The 27,969-nt window shown below is 43.6% G+C and overlaps 2 pseudogenes; both read right to left on the minus strand.

The window, feature by feature from the left end:
• The window catches only part of LOC138242482 (zinc finger protein 271-like), a 372,248-nt pseudogene that overhangs the window by 185,134 nt on the left and 159,145 nt on the right, over window positions 1-27,969 (minus strand).
• On the minus strand, window positions 585-7,923 carry LOC107076350 (tripartite motif-containing protein 16-like; annotated as a pseudogene).

The raw sequence follows: 27,969 nt of genomic DNA on the forward strand, positions 1-27,969 counted from the left end.
GTGATGTTAATGAACAATGAACCAGTGATCTTTGCACTATAAGCTCATAATACAACACAGCCTTTACTGGACCAGCAGTCTCTATACTGTAGGATTACAAACTTACACCATCCAGAATGGACCAGTGATCTCTGGACTGTAGGGTTACAATATGACACAGCCCAGACTGGAGCAGTGGTTTCTGGACTGTAGGGTTACAATTCGATTGAGCCCTAAAGCTCAATAAATCTCAATCCACCATGTCAGTTACAATAAATTAATCAATTTATTTATCACCCATACCAACATTTATAGATAAGTTTACAACACAATGTCCTCCTCGCAGGTCTTACTGACTGGGCAGGATGTGAAAATAAGACTGGAATCTGAGTCTGCAGCTCTGAACTGATGCTGCAGAGGTGGTGGAACTGACCCCCAGGTTCAGGACTCCTGGATGGAGCAGATGTTCAGGAGGCACTGTCCCAGTGTTGCTGCATCATAGGGGCTTCTTCGCCACACAGACCCAGAAAGTCATTCCTGTCAGGTCAGGGCACTGATACTGTCACATCCTGCACTTGCCCTCACCCTCGCTAAACCCCATTACATTCCCAAACCTATTGTTTCACGCTCTCATTCCTAACTGAACCCATCACATCACTTTTCACTTTTGATCTCACCTTTCGGCTATGCACAGGTTCTTAGGAGAACTACCTGCCGGATCCCTGACAGATAGAGCAGGATAAGATTTATTGTTAATTGATCAGACAGCGTTTCAGAGCTCTGGCTGACATTAGGACAGGGTCTATTCCAGCTGACACAGGGTCACAGAGCTTGTCACCACAAACCCAGGATAGAGGGGTTCAGAGAATGAGGTCTGGACTCTGTGCAGGAGGGTCACTGTGTCTCCAGAGATGCTATAAAATGAGAGAGTTCCTGCCCTGTGATGCACATACACTCGTATTCTGGAGGAGGGAGGGTCAGTTACTGCGGTTCTCACATTGTTGTGCCAGAAAGAGCAACTTGAGCCAGAGCAGCACAAACTCCAGGACTGGTCATTGCGCCCAAGAACACAGTCAAAGCCCCCTTTCCTGCTGATTCCTTTGTAGGTGACGCCTATAAAAGCCCCTGTCCCTCTCCACTCCACCTCCCAGTAACAGCGAGTCCCAAACAGCCCTTCTCTGCACAGCACTTGTCTCCAGCTGTCAAATCTCTCGGGGTGATCAGGATATTTCTGGCCCTTGTCACTCCAGGTCACCTTCCTGCTCCCATCAGACAGATAGAGATGTGTATTGACTGTGTTGGGGTCCAGCGTGAGCTGGGAGGAATCTGATTGGACAGAAGAGGAGAGTCAGAGGACACACAGGCAGAACAGAATCCCTGAGCAGATCTCATCTAAAGTCCAGCCCCCACAGCCCAGTAAGATACACCCTGGGGTTTTTGATTGGAAAGAAGAAGACGGTCAGAGATAGACAGGCAGAACAGACATACATCTCCTGAGACTCATGAGTAAATGCTGAGTTCCTGAACCCTGTGACTGTTTTTGGTTGTTTTTCACAAGCTTTTTCTCTCACACTTGGAAAATAATAGTACCACACACAATTTCAGCAAACTGCACTGTCTCAAATAAGATGTGTGTCAATGCGTCCATTTGTATCAGTGTGTGAGTCATACTGTGTGTCAGAGTGTATGTGAGAGTGTGCATCAGTGTGTGTATCAATGTGTGTGTATCATTGTGTGTATCAGTCTGTCAGAGTATGTATCAGTGTGTGTATTCTTTCAACGTTAGTTGACTGAGAAGATTTTAGATTTTAGATAAGGTTTGTGACACTTGGAACAATAAACACTTCTCACTTCAAAGTAGAGAGGATGTTTTCTGAGGTCTGGAGTAGAAACAATTTTAAAATTTACCTTAGTACCTAGGTAAGGGCTGGATTAACGATTGTCAAGGAGCAGTATAGAACACAATATAAGATTACATTAAGATCACAGAAAAAAGGGGGGGAGAAACAAGGAGACGATAGAGGAGTCCGCAGGAGTTGGGACTTGAAACTTGCGCCAGGCGAGAGCCCCTATTTCATGATCATCCAAACCAAACCTGACTGGAGCTGAGAATTTGAACCTTGTTAGAGAGAGCACGCTAATCTGTGTTTTTAGGGAACTTGGGTTTCCTGGGTAAAGGATATGTCACGCCCTCTGCAGCCAGAGGGCGCTCCTTCTCTGTCCTGTCCCTAGTTTCCGGTCTGCTGTCCTTCCTGTCCCTCTCTTTCCCTTGGGCTATATATTTCCGGGTCTTGCACTCTGTCCTGGCTCAGCATTGACGTTCGGATGTCCTGAGACCCGCCTAGCACCAGGGCGCCCCACGTCCGCTCCCTGAGGGCATAAGTTTCTATACGGCATTCCTGAACTCTTTGCACTAATGAGCCCGGGCCTTTTTCCCATCTCGCCGCAACGCATATGGGTCTTTTTCCGCTCTCCTGCTCCCCACGGTTAGTCCCTTTGGACGTCCGTGACAAGATACTTCAATTAGAAACGTCTTTTTTGCTTACGGTGCATGTTTATGGATAGGGATATAGGCTCCCGTTTATTTGGTGGCTTCCAGGGTGCAATGAGAGAGAGATTTAACTGCAGGTTGCTTTGTATTTAGTTAGAAGGCAACTCATCTCTTATGTGGCCTCTGTAGGCATATTAAGAGTTTAATGTTTAGTAGCAGTCTGGGGCTTTCTGGGTGACGAGAATGTTAGGCCTCTGAAACGCTTTTTTTGTAAATACTGTACGTACAGCAGCGTGTGTGCTGTATGTTTTGTTGTGTGTAGTGTAGTTTGTGTCTTGTGTCATTGTAATAAATATTTGTTTTAACCAAGTGTGCCTGGATTATTACTCCTCTCAACAAAGCTGTGTCAGAGGACAAAGAATACACATGCCTCTAATTATACCAGCCACTTGGGTATATTTCTAGAAATCACTTACAAGTTGAATAGTTATTTCATTTTTTGACTAAACCGCTCGGTCAAATCCTGATTTTCACCATTTCCTTACTCCCCATATGGAACAGTATCAATGTATGTGTAATATAGTGTGTATTAGTCTTTCTGAGTGTGTACCAGTGTGTGAGTGTAAGAGTGTATATTAGTCACAGAGTGTTTTGGTGTATCTCTGCTGTGTGTCAGAGCTCCAGATATCTGTCACTAGGAGATCTCAGTGACAACAGACTCACAGTGTAAAAACTCTGCTCTGCTCCGGGGTTCTGGAGTCTGCAGACTATAGACATCACTCACTGGGGAGACACAGATAGAAATTTCTCATCAGGGCAGATCTGTTGTAGAATTAAACCAGCTGGTCATGGATATGTTTTCCATCTCTTTCAGTGTCTAAAGCTTTGATTCCAGAATACATACTGTAGTTGAGAATTCATGGAGATTTGAGTCCTCTAATACTTCAGTGGGTCCTTTTGTAGTACTGGGTCAGTGGATCCTAATGTATCTGAATTGTTCTACTGTACTCTGACTGTAGCTCCTATTGTAACTGGACTGTTCTACTGGGACTGTAGCTATTATAACCTATTGTAACAGAAATGTTCTACAGTACTGGGACTATAGCTCCTATTATTAGATTATGTTTCATCACTAACCTGTTCTGGAGATCTTGACTAATTCCTTTTTGCAGATGTCTTCCAGTTGCTCTTTCAGTCCTGAGACAGCTCTCCTCACAGCTTCAGTACAGAAGTGTGGACTGACAGGAATGATAGGGGAGTCTCCAGCTCCAGGAGAGACACAGAGAGACTGGACAGCCTACAGCAGGGAAGATAGAGAGGAGTTTACAGTCAAACCCCAATAGGCTATGACACACATTCTGGAGGAGAAGCCAGAAGTAGCTCCATTGGAGAGCTCTGTGCCAAAGACATCTTTCTTTACTGCAGAGTCCTAGAGCAGTGATGTTACCTGGAGAAAAAGGATGTGATCCTCTGTGTGTGAGAGCTGGTTCAGCTCAGCGTCTCTCGTCCTCAGCTCAGCGATCTCCAGCTCCAGTTGCTCTCGGAGTCTTTCAGCCTGACTCACTGCAGCCCTCTCCTGAGCTCTGATCAGCTGTGTGACCTCAGAACGAGTTCTCTCAATGGAGCGGATCAGCTCAGTGAAGATCCTGTCAGTGTCCAGCACTGCTGTGTGTGCAGAGCTCTGAATGAGGAGACACAGGAATTGTTAGCATTATTACAGAGGAAAACACTCCAACTGAAGACAGAAAAGATGTCCCTCTATCCCTGATCACAGGAAGAATTTAAACTTCTCATGTCACACTCACAGTCCCGATAGTCATTGAGGTAAGATACTGATGCAGTGTCAGGGTTTCAGGCAGAATGGAGAACATCAGTATGTCCTCACATTTAGGTATCAGTGTGAATTAGGCTCCTCAGAACTAAAACTTGTTCCAGTCGCTGGTTGACTGGATTCCATCTCTACATGACCACTATACTGGATGTTCTAAATTAGATTTGTTGGGTGTATTAAGAGATATAATATTATCACATGTCGCCAGTAGCTACTGTATATCACCCTGCAGCTCTCAACTGGCAGCCCACTGAAGCTCAGCAGGGCTGAGCTGGGTCAGTACCTGGATTGGAGACCTCCTGAGAAGCTATGGTTGCCAACTGGGGGTGCCCACACTGCGGTCTGCGGGGACACAATACTGTAGTGGGCGCCGTCTTTCAGATGAGACTCTAAATCAAGGTCCTGACTCTCAGTGGTCATTAAAGATCCCCGGGCATTTCTCACTAAGAGTAGGGTGTTATCCTGGTGTCCGGGCCAAATTTCCCCCCCTTGGCCTTTACCGTGGCCTCCAAATTGTCCCCATGTTTGATTGGCTTCCACTTGCCCTGAGATAGACTGGCACCCTGCCTTATGCTTGTTGCTTGCTGGGTAGGCTCTGGCTTCCCGCGACACCATAGGGTATAAAGCGGTTTGGCAAATGACATAACAATATTGACACATAATGCCACTGTGTTTCCAAGGAGTACTGGTTTGTCCAGTGGCCAGCTATGGAAATGAGCTTCAATCTTGTCAATACCCACTCTGAGTGACTCCACAGCCTGGTTCAGCTTCTGCAGCTCCCTCTCTCTCTCCTGGAGCCTCTGCTGGGTTTGTGTCAGTAGCTGCTTCTGTGGAGAAATGCAGACTCTCAGGACATTTCTCTCCCCACTCTCAGCACAGATACATTGTCTACAAGACACTGAACAGTGTAATGAGTAAAATACAACTGCACAGTCCTGAGATATTGCTACCGTAGTACATACATTTTCAGGCCGGATCAATGTACATGATTGATAAATCATGATTATTCAGATCACAATCTGTATTCTTCTTACTTTTTTTTTCCTAAACACATATTGATTCATATTTTATGTACTTTCATATATTACATTTCTCAAAACACAAGCGAGAAGATGGATTTACCCTGAAACAATTAAAGCAAACAGTCCATTAAACACAAGATTGACTGGAATGTCCTCAAGATTACTGATGCATGCCTATCCTTTTGATCCGTCCTCTGAGCATTTGGAAAAGAGAGGAAATGATTCTTGGAGCTGACATTTCCAGATGCACCCTAGTGAATAACTCCATCTCTCGCAGCTCCTGTGCTGAATTTCTAAGGACAGTGAATCTGTCTTTCTTCAAAGTTCTGCAAGCCTGTTGTTTCCCTGCTATTGTGAGATGAGGAGCTCTTTGACCCCAGCTGAAGCTCATGAAGGTGGTTGAGGATTTTGTTCTTAATTGTGAGTCCAGCTCCATCAGTCTAACGTTCTGCCTCTGATTCAGCATTCCTGAAGCGGCTTATCTCAAGCTTGTAGTGTTACTCTCAGAGTGGTGATATTGATGTCCTACATCCTGTCCTCTATTCTATGGTCACAAATGCAGTTTACTGTTATGGGTTGTCACTGTATGGACAGCTCATGAGGGTCCTGATGTTCCAGGTCTCACATTATGATTGATACTTCTGTGTTTTACGTTCACAGTAAGATCTTACTGGGCTCTTTTTTCCTTCCTCAACAGGGGTGAGCAATGTTAACATTGTTAAACATAAAAATACACTCTGTCTCTGCCCAGATACCTGACAACCCAGAAACCTGACCAGGACCAGGAACTTCCAGACATCACTGTTCTGATCCCTGAAGGATGTGGAGGATGTGCTGGGGGTGGAAGAGGTCTGTGTGACATCTTCTGTGGTAGAGAGACCAGCTTCCTCACCTGTTTATGTAACGACACCATGATCAAGTGGCATGGAGACCAGTAGACTGGAGGTCTCTTTCAGATACAGCCTTTGCCCATCGGAACAGCAGCTGAGACATTCCAGGTGGTTCATCTTCCTCTGTCTGTTCTGCTATTTAGGATATGGCAATCAGAGCCCAGTTTTTGGCATATGAAGGCAACAGGAATCCTAGCAGGACAGAACAGTTTGTCCTCACACCAACCTGTGTATACTAACCCCAGATCACTCACTGTCCAGGTTCCACAGAGAGGAGGATGAAATTTGCCATCCATTAATCTCTTCAGTGACACAATTATCTGAATAACTGGCAGAGCACTGATTTGCTAATCTGTGACTTCAGACCATAAGGAATTCATGAAGAGCTGCCCCAGTTGTTCCAGTCAAGGTTATTGTGATGAGCCTGTCCGTGTAAGAATTTCAGATCTCTGTGGACATGGATTGAGCTAAGAAACACCTGGATAACTTTGGACAAAACAAAACGATATGACATAGTTGAGAGTTGTACAGACATTCCCTAATTGTTAAACAGTATCTGGAAATACAGTATATATTAACCTTCTAGTCATCTCTGTTACTAATGTAGATAATTAAGGATAAAAAAAACATGTAAATGAATAAGAATGTTGATTCTACATCTTGTGATGATGTGTCTTCATCCATTTGTGTCACTTAATTTCTAGTGCATTTATAGGAGTGAAAGGTGAGTACAGAGCTGTCAGTCACTGCTGTGTTCACTGTTCAGTCCAGTAAATGAACAGGAGTTCACAGGATTACAGAGCTGAACCAGGTGTGTTGCATTCCATTCATTCCAAAATAATAATGAGCAGGTGAGGCGTGTCTACAAAGCAGTCAGTCACTGCTGTAATGCTAGTATTCTATGGACTCTGAAACTGAGAAATACTTCCTTGTTCCTCTATGAACTATTACAGTGAAAACCTGTTTTTTTAATCTCCAGAACACATGGTGTGTAAAGATCAACTCACACACACCTTATCATCACACACTCCTAACACCCCTGTTTCCCCTGTACCTGAAAGCCCTCAGTAAAAAAAAGTCCTTCCTCAAAAGTTCTCAGTCCTTCCTGCTGCAGGAGAGACACTATCATGACCTCTGTGTTCATCCATTGTGCACAAATAACAGACACATTTTGTATCAATACGGCAATAGAGCTGCAGGGGTTTTTCGTTATTCGGACACACAAGTTCATCCAGATGTCCAGTAGCATCAACCAGCGTGTGTCTCTTCAAACGGGCAACTTCATAGTGAGGTTGGAGGTGAGTCTGGCAGTAAGAGGCCAGACACATCAGGCAGGATTTCACAGCTCTCGCTTGTCTCCCAGTGCAGACAGCACACAGCACATCTCCAGGGCCAGCAGGACTGTGAGCAGGAGGAGGAGCACTGAGCCCTGTCTGCTTCAGTTTCTCCATCAGTTCAGCTAGCATGGTGTTCCTTCGCAGAACAGGTCTCTCTGCACTGGGGGCATCTGTAGACGCCAGTCTGATCATCCAGATCCCAGTGTGCCTTAATTCAGCCCATACAGTAGCTGTGCCCACAGGGAAGAGCCACTGGATCCTTCAGCAAATCCAGACACACAGAGCAGTTGAACTGGTCTTGATCCAGGAAATCTCCTGCTGTTGCCATTTTGTCATTCAGCACAAATACCACAAGGAACTAGAGAGCTGTTTCAGCAGAGGTGAAATTGAACTTTTTGTCTGAGCTCTCTTCCTGGAGATGCAGGGGGTGTGGCCTTTGTAAAGGATGTGGTTTAGAAAGGGGTCGGGTTTTGAAACCAGCACCCAGCACTCCACTATGTTGATCGCATTTAGATCCATGAAGAGAAAGTGTGCTTCTGTCCCTGCCTGGCTCTTCAGATTGTACTTGCAGATGGGATGAGAGTCTCAGTGCCCTGCAGAGGATGACTACAGGATCAGCCAGCTGCCTGCTGGCTTGTTTCTGTCTTCTCACAGGTCATTCTCAACTACACCCCAGTGTTCTCGCCAGTTTGGCATTAAGCGGTGGCACATTCTGTGTGAAGGCAGAGCACTTGTCTAAGGGTGATGTGTTACCTTGACAACCACAGCTGGGGCAGTTAATTTTGGATGAGCCACAGCTGTGGGAGCTCTTTAGTCACACACTGAACACTTCCCCAGAGGCACCAGGTTAGTTGCCTGGGTTAGTTGCAGCTGAGAAAAGACAAATTCAAGGCTTCAACTAACAGACTCCCTCAAGGGGAGACAAGGACCGCTGCCATGGTACAATTCTGGCCATCACAGAGGACAGTCACCACCCTGGGCATGAGCTCTTCACCCCACTGCCCTCAGGCAAGACATACAAGAGCATACAGACACTTACCACTAGATTCTTCAATAGCTTCTGCCCACAAGCAATGCGATTGGCGAACACATTTGGCCATGCCCCTCGGACCACACCTACACCATCTACCTCATTACAATTTCTTATTTATTGCAAATCTGCAGTCATTTTTTACATCCGCATTGTTTGCAATCAAATTGTTTATTTGTTTACTTGTACATTGTCTGCTGTTTGTTTGTATATTGTCTTGATGCACTGCCTGCACTTTGTGTTTTACACTTTTTTTAACAATCGAGAGAGTTTCTGTAAGTAAGAATTCCATTGTACCAGTACATGTACCGGTTACATATGGCAATAAAGTTCAAGTTCATTACAGTGACAGTGTATCCTCATCAGGACAGGTTGAGTTTGAGGAAGAATTTAAGCGTTCACCTTTTTTAAAGTGTATAAGATAGTGACTAGTTGGCTTTGAAAAATGCCTTTTACCCAGCAACAGTATGAAAGAACAATTGTTAGCATATTATTAGATTTTTTTATATTAATGGTACAACTGCAGAATGTCTAGCTCATTTCAAACCTTTAATGTATATACTTCCTTTTGTCTGTATGCAAGCTAGAACTGCTTCTTAAGAAGAACGTGGTCAATTACAAAGAAATGTTTGTAGAGAGAAAATATGGAAACTTAGAATGAGCTTTCCTGTGTGAATTTGCTGTATAAAACTCATTGCATTTATCATCTCGGTGGAGAGGTTACTCACAGATCTGTATGAGAGACTGCTCTCAGATCTGCATGATTATATCCTCCCCTTGCGCATGTATAAAGGGACTCTGCTTGATCACACCTAACCTGAGTGAAGACTTTTCTTCGACAAGCTGTCAGACACCACCTGGTGTTGGGAGCTGCGAAGATGGCTTCTTTGTGTGGAGAAACATGTATAGTTTGTAGAGTCCACTGCTCTACAAAGTGAGAGGTAGGCTGCTAAAATATTTTTTCTGATTGTGGAATTGTTGTATTGGCGCTTAGCGTATGTCATTTTAATACTTGGTCTTCTTTTTAGCAAAACCCGACCCCGCCCTCTGCGACGTGTGACAGCAGCTGTCATGTGAGTTCAGATGGAGAACCTTTTAATGAAGAACTGCCTGGTGGCGGTGATGATACCTCTCTGCAAATGGTAAATATTAACGAAAAACCCTAGCTCAAAAGAGGCGTTAAATGATAGATATTTTAGGTACAGAGCATGTCTATTTATTTTGTTAAGCCTTCCTTTTCTTTTTCCTCTAATAGAATAATGAGGAGGTCGACGCATCAATCTTCAAACTACCATCGCAACTGAATGTTTCGTGTCTATGCTTGTGTGTTCGACCAAATGTTAATAAAGCTGATGCCCAACCAGGTTTAGCTAACGATGTCCCTAATGAGCCCGATGTCATGGCCCAGATTGTGAAAGCAGTAGTTTATTGCATCTTCAAGCACCGTTTAAAGGGGGTTCTGATTGATGAATGCCCGGCCTGTTTGATTGACCATCCCGGTCAGCGGGGTCACACATGCCTGTCTGTCGGCTACATAGATGGGTTTGAAGATGTGACGTTTGCCGCTTTAGAAATTTATAAGTCTCTCAGTTTAGCCCGATTTTATCGGCTGTTCTGTACACCGCCAGGTGTCTGGGTTCGTACACCATTATAAATGACACTGAGCGGGGCATAAAACAGTTGCTAAAAAATATAATTGAGGACCGCTCCCCATAAGAGCATGTACACACCATACTTGAACAGCTGGATGAAAAATTAGTAGACGGGACTTTTGATGCGTTGCAAAAGAAACACTATTCTTATTTTTACAGACGCAAAAAAAAAGATCTATGTAAAATGTGAATACAGATTTCACTCTGTTTTACAGACCCGTGTGTGCCATCGTCCGAAGAATGAAGAATTTCGAATGTATACGTCTGAATTCCTACTAAGAGTGATTTACACACTTCTCTCTACAAAGCTTGATATGCAAAACAAAGAGTCGAATGCTAATGCCCGTAAAATTGTTAAAGAGATAGATGTGTATGTCAAGAACTTGAGTGAAATTATTGCAGATCTGATGTTTTCAGATCAGAAACGGAAGCCTGGGGGGTTCTACAGTGTGTATTCCAAAATACAGTGTGGTTTGCACAGAACCTGTGGTAACACCATCCTGTTGATTACGCAGGCAAATTTTTTTGCTCTGCTAGATCGGATCGCCCAGTGTGGTTCGCAAGGCTATAGACATGGGGAGCAGAAGGGGGTTATGAATGCTTTTTCAGATGCCTCAAAGTTTCTCAGCAATGTTGGGGTGGTGGTTACCGAACGAATTTTCCGCACCAACATTTAATTGTTGAATGCAAACAGGAGCCGGTAACGCGTGTGTGCTGCGTTGTTTCAGTGTTTGAAACACCCACTGTTGAATTAAAGCGGTTCACATTTCACATGGTGTTTGTCCTGCGAGTTCATTCCGTGAGACTTTACGCAGACAGTGTGTGTGTGTGCTTACAACCCTGCTGCTTTTGATGATTATTTTGTTTATTTCTTTTGCACACTTATATGAACATTTCCATCGATTGTACAAGCACTTGGAAACTGTCGAATCCCTAGTTCATCAGGCATTTACCGGTCTGGCGCCGGTCTGTGTCTTCTAGGATATAATGCCAGCGAACTCTTGTTTTTATGTCCACTATAACTACGCTGGGCAAACGTTCCGAGGTCAAATTCTTCCAGCACGGGGGTACCTTTAAAGCGGAGACGACGGCACCGAAATTTTTTGGCGCGCCTTCTCTTTAAAGCCCTGGCCAAATATGAAGACAGTACGTACAGTTATAATTCAAACGGAATTAAAAACTACACATCCCAGTTACCATGGTGGTGCTTGTGATCATTGCGTTTAACCAACGAAACAGGGCGAAAAATCAGTCACATGACTTTGGGGCAGAGTTTCGAAAGCTTAACCTATCAGCAACAAAGCAAAATTTACACGATAGGCTACCTCAAACTGTCAGTTACACGACTGTGTATGTCGCTTAAGCCACTCCTATTTGGCATTTTAGTTATGGAGGCGAGAAGACGCCCCCCCTCTCTGGGTGTCTGATTTGCCGCCATCTTTAACTGTTCGGTGTCCGAATCGGAGTAGCTACGCGTACGAAATAAAGTTAATCCCAACTACAAAACATATATTTTTGTGGTAAGAGGGCGCAAAACATCAGTATTTACTGCTATTAATTACTGTACGATTTATAGTTGAAATCTGAGCCTAGATATAAAGTTAAAATCTCGACAAAGCAATGTAGGAAATAATAATAATTAATAATAAACTTTATTTTATATAGCGTTTTAAACGAATAAGTAATTAGATTGCTCATAAACCTAATCACTTGCTTTTTCTTTTTATTTAGGCTCAGATTTCAACTATAGATCGTATTATTAATAACCATAATAACAACCAACCAACAAAAACAACCATATAAACATAATACCAACCAAAAACATAGATAACGACCACAATACAAAATCAAATATATCAAACCATTATACTCTCGCAAATTCCTCCAATTATCATAATCCCGCCCCTTATGCAAAACCAAACCCTCCTCCCATCCCAGTTTATCCTCTTTATCATCCTCAAAATCCACCTCAATTTTCAACATAAAGCATTACTGCTTACTGGGTTTTTGAGGGGGGGAGGTGTCTTTCGCTGGAAATCTCGCCTGCTTCTACTTTACGAGTACAACCCCCTCTCTTCCGGAGTGCTGGCTGTGAGGAATTAAACCGGTTTCACAGGTATTTTCAAAGTAGGAAGTACAGTGTTAACTGGTAGCTGGGCTCCTCAATGGAATCGCTTTAACATGCTAATGCGTTGGTTTAACAGTCCGGGAGTGGCAAGCTTCCAATGTCAACTCAACTCAATTGGAAGACAATGAACGTATTTTAGCCCTAAATGAATTAATAGCAAACATGGTTTACATAAAATACAATATTTCCAAGAAAGTTTATAATAATACGATCTATAGTTGAAATCTGAGCCTAAATATAAAGGAAAAGCATTTTCAGAGAGCAATCACGCTGTGTTTATGTAGAAAAAGCGATTAGGTTTATGAGCAATCTAATTACCTATTTGCTTAAAACGCTATATAAAATAAAGTTTATTTAGAGATGAATGATCAGTGTCGCAGTTTAAATAATTTTCGTAGGAGGGCTTGGACAGATTCCAAGTGCATTTTTGCAATTTACGTTGCATTGTCCAATGTGCTGATGTAATAGTTTAGTCTAAGCTTTATCAGCTTTATTTATGGGTTGCAATTTAGAAAAAGTCAAAAACCGCACTCAAAATGCAATTTAGAGCTTTCTGGCAAGAGGAGACACCCAAATTATAATGTAACATGCCACTGTTTGTGCATGAACAAAGTTATACTGCAATTTTCCTTAGATACGCGATTAAAAAAAATAAATTTTTTGAATCCCCGGCGGAACACACTCCATAAGAATCAGCGCTTTTATACAGTATATCGCCTTTAAACACGCGTTTACAATTTAAATCAAAACGCGATTCAAATCAATATAAATGTTTATTTTGTAACGCATAGGTGACTATTCATTGTTATTAAAAAGACTTAAATTCGATCATGTTGTGATATTTAGAAATATAAATTTGTTTGGTGCGAGTGAGGTTTTATTTAATCTCTGACCAAGGGAAACGTTTCATTTTTTCAAAGAAATGTTTGTTGAAAAATAAAGTCATAGTTCCATGGGATTCAATCACAGACCATGTGACATGGGAGTCAGGAAACTAACACACAGCGCCACCAGATTTGATAACGCTATAAAAACGCTATAAAATAATGTGACTAGGCACAGAACAAGTTTACAGCACAGTACAATAATAAATGCTGACCATTACTTTAGAAGCATAAATTACCTAACACTCAATTTAAACACAAGCTGTCTTTAGCCCTCTAAGCTGGTTCATACAGAAATGTAGAGATCCAGGCTCAGAACACACAGCTTCATTAGCAAATACATATGCAGGACAACTAGAGAAGACGTTTTACAGAGGATGGATTTTTAGAAACATCCCATCAGTGACATCACTGAAGTCAACTCCTTGGTACTGTAACTGTCGTGTGGATAGTTTCACAAGAATCAGACAAAGGTTTAAGCATCGCTTGTTCTAGATAAAAGTGCAAAAAAAAACCAACAACCCATAATGTACTTCTTTGCGGCTCTGTTTGCCCAAATCATATATTCACAATGTGAAATCTAGAAAATCTAGAAAATAATATTACGTAACCAAAATCCGCAATATGGAAACAGAACCTGTGTAATTGTTGATAGATGATATAGTAACATTTTTACAAGACGAACTACAACATTTAAAAAATGACTTGTATGTACTTGATATCTCTAATCAATCCACGGCGACATTGTTAAAAGCAGAGTCCCAGCACAAAACGAAACTAAAACGCATACGCGTTTCGCACTTCTTATTAGTTGCTCAAAAGTAATTTGACCGTATGAAATGCATAATATAAACCTAGAAACGTATACGTGAGCAGTATTTACGCACTGTAGTATCGGTGTTAAGACATACCTCTCAAATACTGTAAATCAAGTTAAAAATATCTCAAGACCGATTCTGGTCATAATGAAACCATGTTTCGTGTATGTTTTCTTTAAAGTACCGAGACCAGCCATATACTGTATGTTTATGTTCCAAAATTAATATCGTTTATGGCCTTCACACGCGTTGCAGTATGCTCCTATTCTTTTTATGCTCAGCTACTAAGATTTCCCTTCAGTGGTAAAATTAGATATGAATATTCAATACTTAAACGGGCACAGTTAAGACATTAAATATAAATATACATACTGTATACAGTACAGTTTTCATACGGTAATATGTTTATGTTCCTAAATCAATCTCTTTTATGAGCATGTGAAAGGCATGGTGAATCACTGTACTTTGCATGATTGGAAACAAATGCGTGATTGCGAAATGCTGTGGTGTTACTTTTACAAAGACGGTCAATGAAAAAAAGAATGTTGACCAGGGCAATACTTTGAGTTTACACTTACAGCTTGTCCAAGGTCATTCATTATTAATACTATTAGTAATATCTTCGTTAAAGACTTTGATGGCCACAGCTCAAACATGAGAGGTTGAGCTTTATTAGCTCCACCCTGCGGAAATTCCGGATACTATTATTTTGCTTGTCGTATTATAGGAGAATTTACGGTAACTAGCGGTATTTACCGGTGAAGAAAGATGTGAAGACGGGGGTTTGAATTTAATCCTTTCTGTAGGGGGTTTAGACTTCCAAGTCACAAGCAGGGGTTTATGGCAGGAAAGGGGGTTAACTGATAAGGATTGCAGATGCCAGCTAGGAACCCCCCTGGGTGTAATGTTAAACTGACCATTTGCCCAGAACATCGTAAACTGGCCAAATACCATGAACCCCCCTCTTTACCATCATACCGAGTGACGTCAGAAACGGAGAAGAAAACACTATATAACCCAAAAGTTTGTAACAGTACGGGGAACAATACTTCGGTTTTGTTGTTTCTTGCGGGAAACAAGACTTCGGCTTTATTGTTCCTTGCATGCAATAAACTCATCTGTTTCACTTCATCTCGGGATCAAGAACCTTATTTCTTCTGTTACAACAAATTTGGCGTAGTCGGCGGATGCTCCAGAAGGCGCAGAACTTCCCATCGGCAGGAGAGACGGTCAGCGCGCACATAACTAAGAGGTAAGGACTCCTCTTTTATTTAAAAGTCCCGACTCTCTCTGACCGATTGGGAAATCTCTGCTCCCTGCGAGAATCGCCCGAGATGACGGAGTAAACGTGAGTTTCTGAATTCCTCTGGCCCGGGGAAGGCACCGGTGTATGTAATGGGTTGTTTGCTGTAAGCCCAGAATTTGGTCTGGCAGGGGTTCCGCGGTATTGTGTACAGGCGTTCGAAGCTGGTGTATGCCTTAATTGCGCGTGGAGTTTTGAACGGGTTTTGGACCCTTACCGTGAAGTCAGGACTGGTGTGGGTCTTAATTGCACCCGGAGTTCTGAAGGTCAGAACTGGTTTGGGTCTTAATTGCACCCGGAGTTCTGAGGCTCTGAATCGGTGTGGGCCTTAATTGCGCCCGGGGTTCTAGAGCAAGTGGTGCATTAAATGCACGTAGTTCAGGACTGGTGTGGGTCTTAGTTGCACCCGGAGTTCTGAAGGTCAGAACTGGTGTGGGTCTTAATTGCACCCGGAGTTCTGTGGCTCGGGATCGGTGTGGGCCTTAAATGCGCCCGGGGTTCTGGAGCTGAGTGGTGCATTAAATGCACGTATAATCCAGGATTGGTGTGGGCTTTAATTACGCCCGGGGTCCTGAGATTAGCTACGCCTTGATCGTGCACAGATTGGCGTGGCGTGGTTTTTTTTGTTTTAAAGGAAGCAGGAGTGGAGGAGATATATGTATGTATGTTTTTGGTGTTTTCCTTGTTTGTGAAATACATATACACACGCACGACACTAACATAAACACACCTCATAATAAAAGAGCAAAGCATTAAGTAGCAGGATTTAAAGGACGTTGAGACCCGAGAATCGCCCTGATTGAGCTCAGTGCGTAAGTCCACCCCGGGGCAAAAGCAGCGATGCTGGCGTTCTGGGGATGGTGAATTACTGATCAAGAAAGGGGGTTTTCGAGGTCTCGTTTCTTACCTGTGAACAGTGCGGTGTAAATCCTCTCTAAAGTCTCTGAGAGGTATTTAGATCTGGAGGTAACAGACGCCCTTAGCTGAATGAATGCAGTAATGCACAGGTTTTTCCAAGTGAAAACATCCCCCTACTGAATGAGCTGTTACCTCACACACGACAAAAGTAAATCTTAAAGAAACCAAACATGTGTGCTAATTGGGTGTTTGAGAAAGTGGTGGAAGTATCTGATTACATTTCAGAAAAGTGTAAATTGACTGAAAGGGAAGAGAAATATAGGAAGAAGCTGAGTCTGTCAGAAGGAGTTTGGGGCGAAGATGCCTGTAAAAAAGCGTACGAACATTGGAACAAAAACAAAGATTTAGCTGCAGCCCTGGTGATCGGCCGACACCTGAGGTGGCAGATTAGCATGAAGGAGAAATCAGAATGGGATAGAAAAGAGAAGGAGTTCACAGAAAAAATAAAAGCGTTAAATGAGAGGAAAGATAATTTATTCGCGGCAAAAGAGGTACTAGAAAAAAAACTAAAAGAGGCAGTACAGGAGAATGAGAAATTAAAAAAGGAATTAACTCCTGGTCACGCTGCACTGGTTAATGTGCTACAGCCGGCGACTAAGTTATATCCTGCTCTCCCACAGGGGAACAAACAGGCAGGAAACGAAAATAATTGGGATCAATTCCCTCAGTGGCCATATGGAGAAGGGGGGTCTGATTGGGATAACACTTGGTATGAGTGTGATAAAGACGGATCAGGGTCTCCCCTGTTAGAGGGAGGGCGCCCGCAGGTCTGTACTCTCACTCGAAGTGGGAAAGGACTTGATGTAGCAGGGGCTGGTGCCGTTGATGACAGCGCCACTCTAACTCCGTCTCGCACCCCGCCGAGGGGGTCCGTTCTCGCACCTACCTTCCCTGAACCCCCAATACGATCAAATCCAAAACCGGAGGATATTGACCGGTGGGCTAGAGAAGTACCGCACCCAAAATTAGGGATGCAGCGAACCTGGAGTGCGCTTCAGGAATTAAAAGATACTTATGGTATCTCCCCCCTGACTGCCGCTATGATCCTCAGAAGGACAGGGGAAAAGCGTGTCGGAGAACTTAAGCAATTGTGTGAGGATAACGGCAGGGGAGGGCGATGGGAATGGGTTTGGCGATGGCTTAAACAAAATTATCCACCAAAGACAGATTGGAAAAAGATATCTGCGTGTCAGCAAAAAGAAAGCGAGGATGTGGCTGACTTCACTGACCGCTTCGTCACACTCTGGCTGGAATGCTCAGGACTGAGTGACGAAGATGATGTGAATAGCGACGCCTCTGCTGTAATTAAACAAATTTATTTGGGCGGTCTTAAGCCTGATATAGCCAAAGCCCTTCAGTTAAAAGAGCCCGAAATAGGGCAAGATACGACTAAACAATTTGAGGAAATAGTTAAAATGGCACGGCAAATCGAGAGAAATATGTATGCTAAGGTGCGGGCAATACAAACAGGGTGGACACCCCCCATACTGCAGGGTGGAGCTGGCCCTGACACCCGACTAAATCCAAAAAGCGAAATTACAACTCGGTGCCATTATTGTAAAAATTTCGGACATTGGCAAAAGAATTGCAAAAAGCGATTAGCCAGTGAGGGCAGGTTTGGAAGATACCGAGATCCCCCTTTCAATCCCTCGAATCGAGAGGGGCAAAAAAACCTGTTGTCACAATTACAGGATCTGAGCGAAGCAGACAAACGCGCTATCAGGGAGCTTTTAAACTAGGACTCCCCCTAGTGGCCTCCCTACGCCTATCTCAGGAACTGAGTGAAAAAGAGCTCAAATTACAATGCACGATTAATGGGATTCAAATGTCACTTTTATGGGACACTGGGGCTCAATTATCGTGTTTATCTGAACAGTCAGCCAAACGGTGTGGTGTCATGTTCACAGGGAAGGAGCTGGAGGCCACTGGTGTAGGGGGTAATAGAATAACACTAAGAGAAACTCAAGAACTCAAGATTAGACTAGGAGATGGGGAGGTAACATTTAATGCTGTCATGTGGGTAGGATCTACCCCAGATCTGTTGGGATGGGATGCTCTGAAATACCTACAAGGGGTTACATTAACCGTACATGAGGAGAGGGTGGAGGTAAACATCTGGTCCCTCCAAAAAGACGAACTAAAAGGGCATCCAATTTGGACTATAGATAAGGACGAATGCGGGCTTCTGGATATGGAACCCGCCACATTTACTGGGAAATCCCCGCCATACACAAAGCCATATAAAATCAACAAAGAGGCGGAGGAAGGGGTTCGACCAGTAATACAAAAACTATTGACTCAAGGCATTGTACGAAAAACACATAGTACAAGCAACAGTCCAATATGGCCCGTAAAGAAAGCCAGCGGAGCATGGCGATTCACAGTTGATTACTCAAAAGCTAATCAACACATCAACCGTCTCACCCCCTTAGTAGCAGACCCCTCTGCTATTTTTCAACTACTGACCCCTGAGCACCAGGTGTTTTCAGTAATTGACATGGCTAATGGGTTCTGGTCTGTTCCTCTACACCCAGAGGTACAAGATTGGTTCGCCTTTGTTGTAGATGGAGAACAATATACTTGGACCAGGTTACCACAGGGGTTTCATAACAGCCCCACCGTGTATCACATGGCACTTCGGAGGCATCTCCAGGAGCTGCCTCAAGTGTCCTCCGTCGTTATCCAATATGTGGATGATATTTTAATCGCGTCTCCTGACGAGGAAACCCACAAGAAGGACCTCCAAATTATTCTCAACCATTTGGTTAAAAAAGGACACAAGGCTAGTTATAGCAAAGCACAGTTATGCCTAGACACCGTAATTTACTTGGGACAAAAGATTAGTCAGGGAAAAAGGGAATTGACAGAAGATCGGGCCCAGGCAATCCGAACACACCCTAGTCCCAATACGGTGAGAGAGCTCCGATCATTTCTGGGTCTGTGCAATTTCAATAGAAATTGGGTTGATGCTTTTTCTGAAAGGGCCAAACCACTTACAGACCTATTAAAGGGGGGAGGGAGGTCCCTTGATCCTATTGCTTGGAGTCCTGAAGCTGAACATGCTTTTAATGATTTAAAACAAGCTCTGTTACAGGCTCCTGCATTGGGGTTTCCTCAGACAGACCAACCATTCTACCTCTACGTAAGTGAAAAGAATGGATTTTGGACAGCTGTACTAACACAGGAACATGGGGGTAGGTACCGCCCGGTAGGGTATTACTCTGGATCCTTGGACGAGGTAGCCAGGGGCTGGGGACCATGTCTACGAGCCGTTCAGGCCCTCTGTCTAGCAGTACAGGCAGTCAATAACATAGTGCTAGATCAACAACTGATTGTTCGATGCCCACATGCGGTACACACCCTCATGTCCCTGAATCGGGTCAGTCAGGTTAATGCGATACGATGGAGCAAGTGGCAGGTCTTGTTAGAGGCTCCAAATATTACCATTGAACGTGAAGGAGCTCTTAATCCAGCCACATTGTTACCTGACCCATCAGAAGCCTACATGTTAGAACACAGCTGTGATGTTTGGGCAATGGGAGAAGATGAGGGCATCAAAATAGCCGAGCAACCACTAAGGAATGAAGACCTCATCCTTTTCACTGATGGAACTCCATTCATAAATTCTAGTGGGGAGAGGAAAGCGGGTTGGGCTGTGACTACAGAACATGATATCCAATGTGGGGGAAGATTTGAGGTACCCACGTCAGCACAGCGAGCTGAACTGAAAGCTTTGGTGGAAGCCTGTAAATTAGCAAAAGGCAAGACCACCACAATATACACAGACTCACGATACGCATTTGGAGTATGCCATGATTTTGGAAGGTTATGGAGTAATAGGGATTTTTTAACCTCTGCTGGCACTCCGGTAAAGAATGCAGATCTGGTGTCTGAGCTGCTTGCGGCTCTCCAACTCCCAAAGCAGGTAGCTGTAGTCAAATGTAAGGGCCACAGCAGAGAGGACACTCCCGAGGCCAGGGGCAATAAGCTAGCAGACTGGACAGCACGTCAAGCTGCCCTGGGGCAATGGGAGGAGTGGGCTATAGAAAAACCTCTTCAGATTATTTCAGTTTGCACAGTGAACATACAGGCACTCCGGACGGAACAGCTCAGCGAGCTCCAGGCCCAGGCTCCAAGGATTGAGAAATGGACCTGGATGGAACGCAATGTGGGGCTGCAGAAGGATGGGACCTGGAGGTGCCAGCGTACGGGCAGACCCGCCTGTCCCAAGCAACTAATGCCCTACCTGGCACAACAAATACACTCCACAGGGCACCCAGGCGTTAGCCAAATGACTCGACGCTTTGCTCAGAGCTGGGTGGGCACAGGCTTCACACCCTTCGCAGCTGATGTGGTACAACGCTGTGGAGAGTGCCAAAAAGCCTCTGGAGCACCGCCGGTTCGGGCTCCTAATCTTCGACGTCCTGCACCCGAGGGGCCCTTTAGACACTGGCAAATAGACTATTGTTCACTGCCACCCTGTAAAGGGAAAACAGGCCTCCTAGTGATGGTGGACCAGTTTTCTAGATGGGTGGAGGCTGTCCCTGTCAAACGAGAGACTGCGCAGACAACTGCCAAATATCTCGTGACAGAAGTAATTCCCCGATGGGGACTCCCGTGTCGCATAGACTCAGACCAGGGCACACATTTTACTGGAAAAGTGTGTCGGGTGGTGGCAGACCTACTAGGGATCAAATGGGACTTGCATTGCCCTCATCACCCGCAGTCCTCCGGCATGGTGGAACGGGTGAACCGGACTTTGAAGGCTAAATTGACAAAGTACCACTTGGGAGGGACCCCCTGGGTGGATGCATTGCCCGCCGTACTGTGCAGCATCCGGGCTGGGACAAATCGAATAGTGGGGCTGAGCCCGTTTGAGGTGATCACGGGGCGTCCCATGAGACTGAGTGACTCTCCAGGACATGACAGAGTAGGCTTGAGTATACTAACTGATTCTCTGTTACAGTATTGCAAGTTGCTGACAGAGGCCACCCAAGGAGCCCGTGAGCAGGTCCTGGAGGCGTGGGGACCACCACCTGAAGGAGGGCACGACCTCATCCCAGGAGAGTGGGTGTGGATCAGGAAATTTCCTTCACAGGTTCTCCAGCCCAGGTGGGACGGACCCTACCAGATCCTGTTGACAACCGAGTCTGCGGTTCGAGTGGAAGGAAAAGATCGCTGGATCCACGCGTCACACTGCCGACGAGCCTCATCCCCGGACCCAGAATGAAAACATTTCTGTCAATAATGATAATTGTTGCTGTAGAACTATGTTCCGCAGGGATTAATGATCATCTCTCCCACAAAGGAGAACATGGAATTAATTCCTTTTTAGGCCTCTCCTATCTGACAGCTAAGAAAACCAACCAAAGTGCCTGCTGGGTGTGTGCCGCATTACCCAAATATGTACAGGGAGGACTTCCTATGGGGGCCATTCCTTGGCGTCTCGAGGAAGTCATAGGCATGATCATTTGGAGGGATAATTTAGGAGATTTTAATATGACAAACTATGGGGGTTGCCATAACACGACTTTAACCTGCACAACATTACAGTATCTACAGGAGCGAGGCTTAGAGCCCACGAGTTTCACAGGCTCTTACGCTCCTAAATATAACAGAAGCCATACACCACCATACCTGACTCTAAATAAGGAACGTGAGGGAAACATATGCTTTCAGCACACTAATGGTCTGCACTTGGTTGGATGGAGTCGTTGCAACCTTACCATCGCTGCAAATATATCCACCTCTACCTTCCAAATTCCAGGATGGGATCGGCACACCCCACAATTCGGTATAAGTTTCTTATTTTCAGAGGCATGGGGAGCGCCAAACGGAACATATTTCATTTGTGGAAAACGAGCCTACCCATGGTTGCCAGCCCAGTGGTCTGGCTCATGTTATTTAGGATATGTGGTTCCTCATATCCGTGTTCAAACCCACACCCCCTTCGGACCTAACCACAGACCACAAAGAAAATTGGCTGATTGGGAATATTATTTAGGTATAATATTTCCACAAGCCGGCATGAACTTTCTGAGTCGAGAGTTAATTCAAATGGCCTTGACTTTAGAAGAATTAGCAAATTCTACCTCATCTAGTCTGAAGGCTGTTAATGATGAGATGATAGCCCTCAGAACAGCGGCCATGCAGAACCTACTAGCTTTAGATTATGTACTGGCGGCCCAAGGAGGAACTTGTGCGGTAATTGGCACTGAATGCTGCACATATATTCATGATAATTCTGAGCACATCTCAGATCTGGCCCAACACATTTACAATGAGGGACAGAAATATCAGGACTATTATACTGAAAATTGGGGAATTGGGTCTTGGGTAAAGTCTGTGTTTGGGGCCTGGGGTGGAACCTTTTTATAGTGTTTATCTGTAGGAGTAGTATTGTTTATATGTATAATTGTAATCATCACATTCACAAAAACATGTATCACATCTTGCTATAACCGTGGAACGTACAATGTCATGGCAATACATACCTGTTCGCCAAGAAAGGAAAGATCTGCCCTGACATTGTATGTATAAAAATAGGCTACACTGACGTATGCCATATTTTATAAGGGGGGAATGAAGAAAGATGTGAAGACGGGGGTTTGAATTTAATCCTTTCTGTAGGGGGTTTAGACTTCCAAGTCACAAGCAGGGGTTTATGGCAGGAAAGGGGGTTAACTGATAAGGATTGCAGATGCCAGCTAGGAACCCCCCTGGGTGTAATGTTAAACTGACCATTTGCCCAGAACATCGTAAACTGGCCAAATACCATGAACCCCCCTCTTTACCATCATACCGAGTGACGTCAGAAACGGAGAAGAAAACACTATATAACCCAAAAGTTTGTAACAGTACGGGGAACAATACTTCGGTTTTGTTGTTTCTTGCGGGAAACAAGACTTCGGCTTTATTGTTCCTTGCATGCAATAAACTCATCTGTTTCACTTCATCTCGGGATCAAGAACCTTATTTCTTCTGTTACAACACCGGTAACTCGCGGTATTTATCGGTAACTTGCGGTAGACTGCGTACAGCGTACCGGAAAATAATGGTATATCTAATGGCTATCTGTGTGGAGTGTGTATGTTGTAGTGGTTTGATGGGTTTACTGAGACAATTATTAATTGTAACAGTAATCACGAGGTTGTTCGTTGTAGCTTTTAGAAAATCAATCGTCAGAACAACTAACAACGCACACACACGGGTTCAATACACGAGATACATTTATTAATATAAATTGTGCACCAAAGATATACTAGTCTGCCTGGATACGAGCAGCAGACCTTCCTGTGAGGGTTATCAATATACAAGGTATATAATCTCGAAGAGATGCAAACACAAAGAGATACACAACAGAGAATATATGTCAATATATATCGTTCGGTTACCAAATTGCTAATCAGTGTTATTACCCACTGTTACTCTAAACTCGGAAGTAAATGCATTACTCATGAATTAAATTGATAACAACTTGTGTTGAGGTCCAATTGAATTCTCGAGATTCATGAACATGGGGTTTACTTATCCACTGTGTATGGATTTGGAATTTGCCGGCATGAACACCAAACCAGCTGACAGGCTCTGTTGCAGCCTCTGTTCCAGCGGTTGTCCAATGGGCGTTGTGTCGGCGTCCTCTGGCTACCGGCCAACCAGTCAAGGTGCAGCTCGGAGTAGGACGGGCGGAGGAATCTAACTGCGGCGCGCAGGGCAGTCGTTGCTCCGAGGGGATCTACCAGCAGTCCGGCTGGCTAGTAGAAAGTCTCTATGCACAGAGTGTGACCGCGAGTCCTCACAAGTCACTCCTTTGCCCAGGAAGAAGCTGGTTCGTTCCCGGACCAGCGCTGCTTCTGGATAAGCTATTCAGGTTGTCGACGAGGGTCCAACTGTAGGCTGCCGTTGATCAAGCAGAGCATTCACGTTGGTAGAATTCTGAGTACGTACGGGATCCTCGGCCTCGCGCTTAGAACAAAGTCCAAGTCCCTTTGCAGACAACAGCAGCTGTCACGTGATTGTCTCTGAGGATGCGCGAAAATGGCCAAGGAGAGCCCCGATCTGAGCTTGCGCTCCCTTTTTGACCAAGACACAGATGTGTGCTGATTGGTTGAGAGTTTGGCGGGCATTGGAGACCCACGTGGTATTACCACGCCCTGCCAATCCCTGATTGGTTGATCAAGGTGAGATATGAGTCACTTACTCCTGACACTTAGGAATACAGTCCAGATGTCCATTCGGAACTCCCTAGACAGATAGGCGCCAATGGATGCCCATTGATCATGATAGCCAGGCTTAGCTAAGTGCATCTCCGTTTGGGAGCTGTCCCTTATCAAAAGAAAACATCTTAAATCAGCCTGCATGGAGAGGGAGAGTGAGATGGGGCCTCATTTAGGAAAGCACAGCAACGCTTAATTCTGTCTTATTAACAAGCATTGCCGCTACAGCTTTAAAGTTATTTGGCGAGCATGGACCACTGAGAAGGAGTCTGAATCCATCAAGAAGACAGGAATTCTAATATCGTACTGCCGTCTTGTATACAAAATATTTGTTCAGCTCTAACGTCTGTGTGCGTTGACAAGGCATCTCAAAAGGAGGTATTAAATAAGAAAATGATCCTTTCTGTTACCATTCCTGTGGTTGGAGCGTTGTTTCACCCTTTTACGTTCTACAATATTTACAGACAAGGTTTTATCACTGGAGTTGTACAGAACAAGTGTGCATCAGTCCATGAAAATCATCAGTACTGCTGTTTTTCTATGCATAGTTTAATCAAGAGCACTTAAAAGATGCAAAAGATGGATTGTGTTCTGTGAGCACCTGCACATCTCTAAGTCACTTCCACAGCCTCTTATGTCGGGGATGTAGCTCAGTGGTAGAGTGCATGTATGAGGTCCCAGGTTCAATCCCTGGCATCTCGAAGTGCTTTATGTTACTGTGCTCACATCGCAGTCTTCTGTTGAGTGAGATCTCTTTGCTCGTGTTCATAGAGAGCCAGGTTTACACAATTAAACTTGAAGTGCTGCAGTTTTAAATGTACCTCCAAAGCATTTAGTTCTGTTAACTACCAAAGAATGTGAACTAATTTAAAGTCACATTCAGGAAATCCAGAGAACGTCTTCACACTTGTCGTGGCTGTTGCAGAAAAACCTCACCCGGGATGTTGAATCTCACCCGGGATTTCCTGAGAGGTCATTCACCGAGCGAGTCCTCCCTCTGGATTCCGCACTGAGCTGAAAACTGCGCGAATTCCTCACTGCGTGTCCTGTACTGTGTAGCACAGTGACAAGAACGCCTTGAGTTTTTTTCCGTATGTGAAGGAAAATGCAAAAGAGCATGAAAAGTATTGATGGTATAAAATATCCATGGTACAACTCGAGAAAGAACTTACGGACAAAACAATGACATTTGATGATTACAAGAGAATCACAACCGTCCGAACATGGGCTTGGATCCTGAACGCTTGTGTTAAAAGACAAAGCAAAGGATATACCTGTAAATGTCTTCATGTCTTACAGTTTATGAAATAACACAATTTCTTCCTTTCTTAATAATTTCTTACTATTGATAGATGCTTTTCTGAATTTTAACAGAATCACAATTACAGACATTTGGGGTTAAACTGTTATTCACATATTCTAACGAAGAGAAATGTTAGTGTCTTCCGGTGTGTGAGCCCATTTCTCAAATAAGAAAAAAATAAGTTATATAAATTGAATTATTCTATTTTGTAGAATTATGCATAGTCTTATTCATATTTCAGTTAAACCTTTTCTTCTGTAGTAATTTCATTTGATATTATATTAGTCCTGATTTACAATTTTTGGACATGGTTCATCTTAAATAATTTGTAATTAGTTTCAGTTTTGGAAAATCGCACCCAGAAGCTACTAAAACTGGAAATGTTTGCATAATGTGTAATGCAATAGTAGCATTTTAGGTGGGAAAACAAAAGGTATTTCTTGGTATGAATCCCAACACTTCATAAGCGGTGTTCGAGGATTTCTCGCTTCAGATAAAGCTGTCAATACATCATAGATTTTTACTCAAGTCAATATCAGCAGTGTTATTGCTACCGAACGCTAAATATAGATCCTGGCAATACTTCGTGAGATCTTCGTAAGAAAATCCAAAAAAGTACAGAAGCAATCAACGCTTTTTTTGGATCGAGAAGAGGATAATTATGAGACTCAAAACATGCCTGTCTTTTCTTTTTTCGAGGACAAATGGATTATTGAGGTGTAAAGATGGGTTCAAAACCAAAATCATCTGCTATTGCTGCTGTTTCTTTGATAGTTTCTTCAAATCCTTCAATTGATCATTGATATCGAGGAATAATATTATACAAATTGTGGTTTTCTGTGAATTGCCAATTTTATTGTAATTACATCTTCGTTTACAGATGTCTTGCATGTATCACAAGGTATAATAGTCGCCGTGTGTCCTCAGCTAAAATGTTTTAAAAAGTACAACAAAAGTACAATATGCTTAACAACATTTATGGTTATATCTATATTAAAATGAAGGTAAATATACCAAGATATTAAAAAACAATTGTACAGTCCTAATCTCATAATGCTTGTGAAGTTTTCCAATAAATCCGAACTGTAATTTTGAAATATTATTGCTGAGAATGCAAAGAGAATACAAAGATCAAAATCAATGAGTGAAAATACAAAAGTAGTTCATTAAACTGAGTTTCTTCCCTAAAATGATTTGATTTGCTTGCAAAGTACTAAGCAGCTTTGAACGGATCGCGGGAATCAAATATACAGATGGGTTCAGAGTGTGCTTTCCAACTTTTGTGTAACATTTTCCTTTGATAGGGCAGAGTTGTCTTCACAATCTGGGTTACATAAAAAGGAGTGACGTCAGTGCAAAACAGCTTTCCTTCTTGGGGAACAATGGTTGTGTTCCATATTTCTAACTATTTTGGTTTCAAGATCTCAATTTAGTGTGAAACATAAAAGCCAGCTGGATAAATCTCTTACACGTCATTTACAATGGCCTTTCAACTAATAGCCCGTGCAGGGATCAAACCTCAGCTGATGGTACGAGTTGCGTAAGGCTCTGCAACATGCAGATAAGAAACTAACCTCTGCTTCTTCATTATATACACAGTGAGCTATATTTGTGAGCCTACTACCCCTTGTGGGCTCCGTATTTGATTGTGGTACAAGACCGGCCGTGGAGATGAAGTGAGACGGGTGTGTACTTTAAAAGGCTCATAGCGTCCCTGGGAGGGCTCAAACCACCACCCTTTTGGTTAACAACCGAGCCACAAAGACTCATGTACATCTTAACACTCCTCGGTCTCAGTGAAAGTGATACACTCCGTAAAATTTCCGGAGATTAATTTGTTTTTAAAGGAAAATCACCAACAGCGGCTGAGATCTACTGGAGTTTTTCATTCTATACTGCGATATCTGAAGGGTACCCTGTGAAAATATGAGTTTTGACGAGAAGGGATGGACATATAAGGTCATAAGGCTTGGGGAATTGAACTTTAAGGTGAAGACTGCGGGTTCAGCAGCAGCAGAACCTGATCAGTATCAGTTGACTCCGATATACTTTGAAAATTAACTTCGGGATTTAGAGTCAGACATGCTACCGTTGCACCATGGGGTACTTAATTAAAAAAAAAATAGAAAAACAGTCAGTGTTCCTGGATCTGTTATCAAGAACAACA

The sequence above is a fragment of the Lepisosteus oculatus genome, chromosome 14 (genome assembly GCF_040954835.1).
Source record: "Lepisosteus oculatus isolate fLepOcu1 chromosome 14, fLepOcu1.hap2, whole genome shotgun sequence".
Lineage (NCBI taxonomy): Eukaryota > Metazoa > Chordata > Actinopteri > Semionotiformes > Lepisosteidae > Lepisosteus > Lepisosteus oculatus.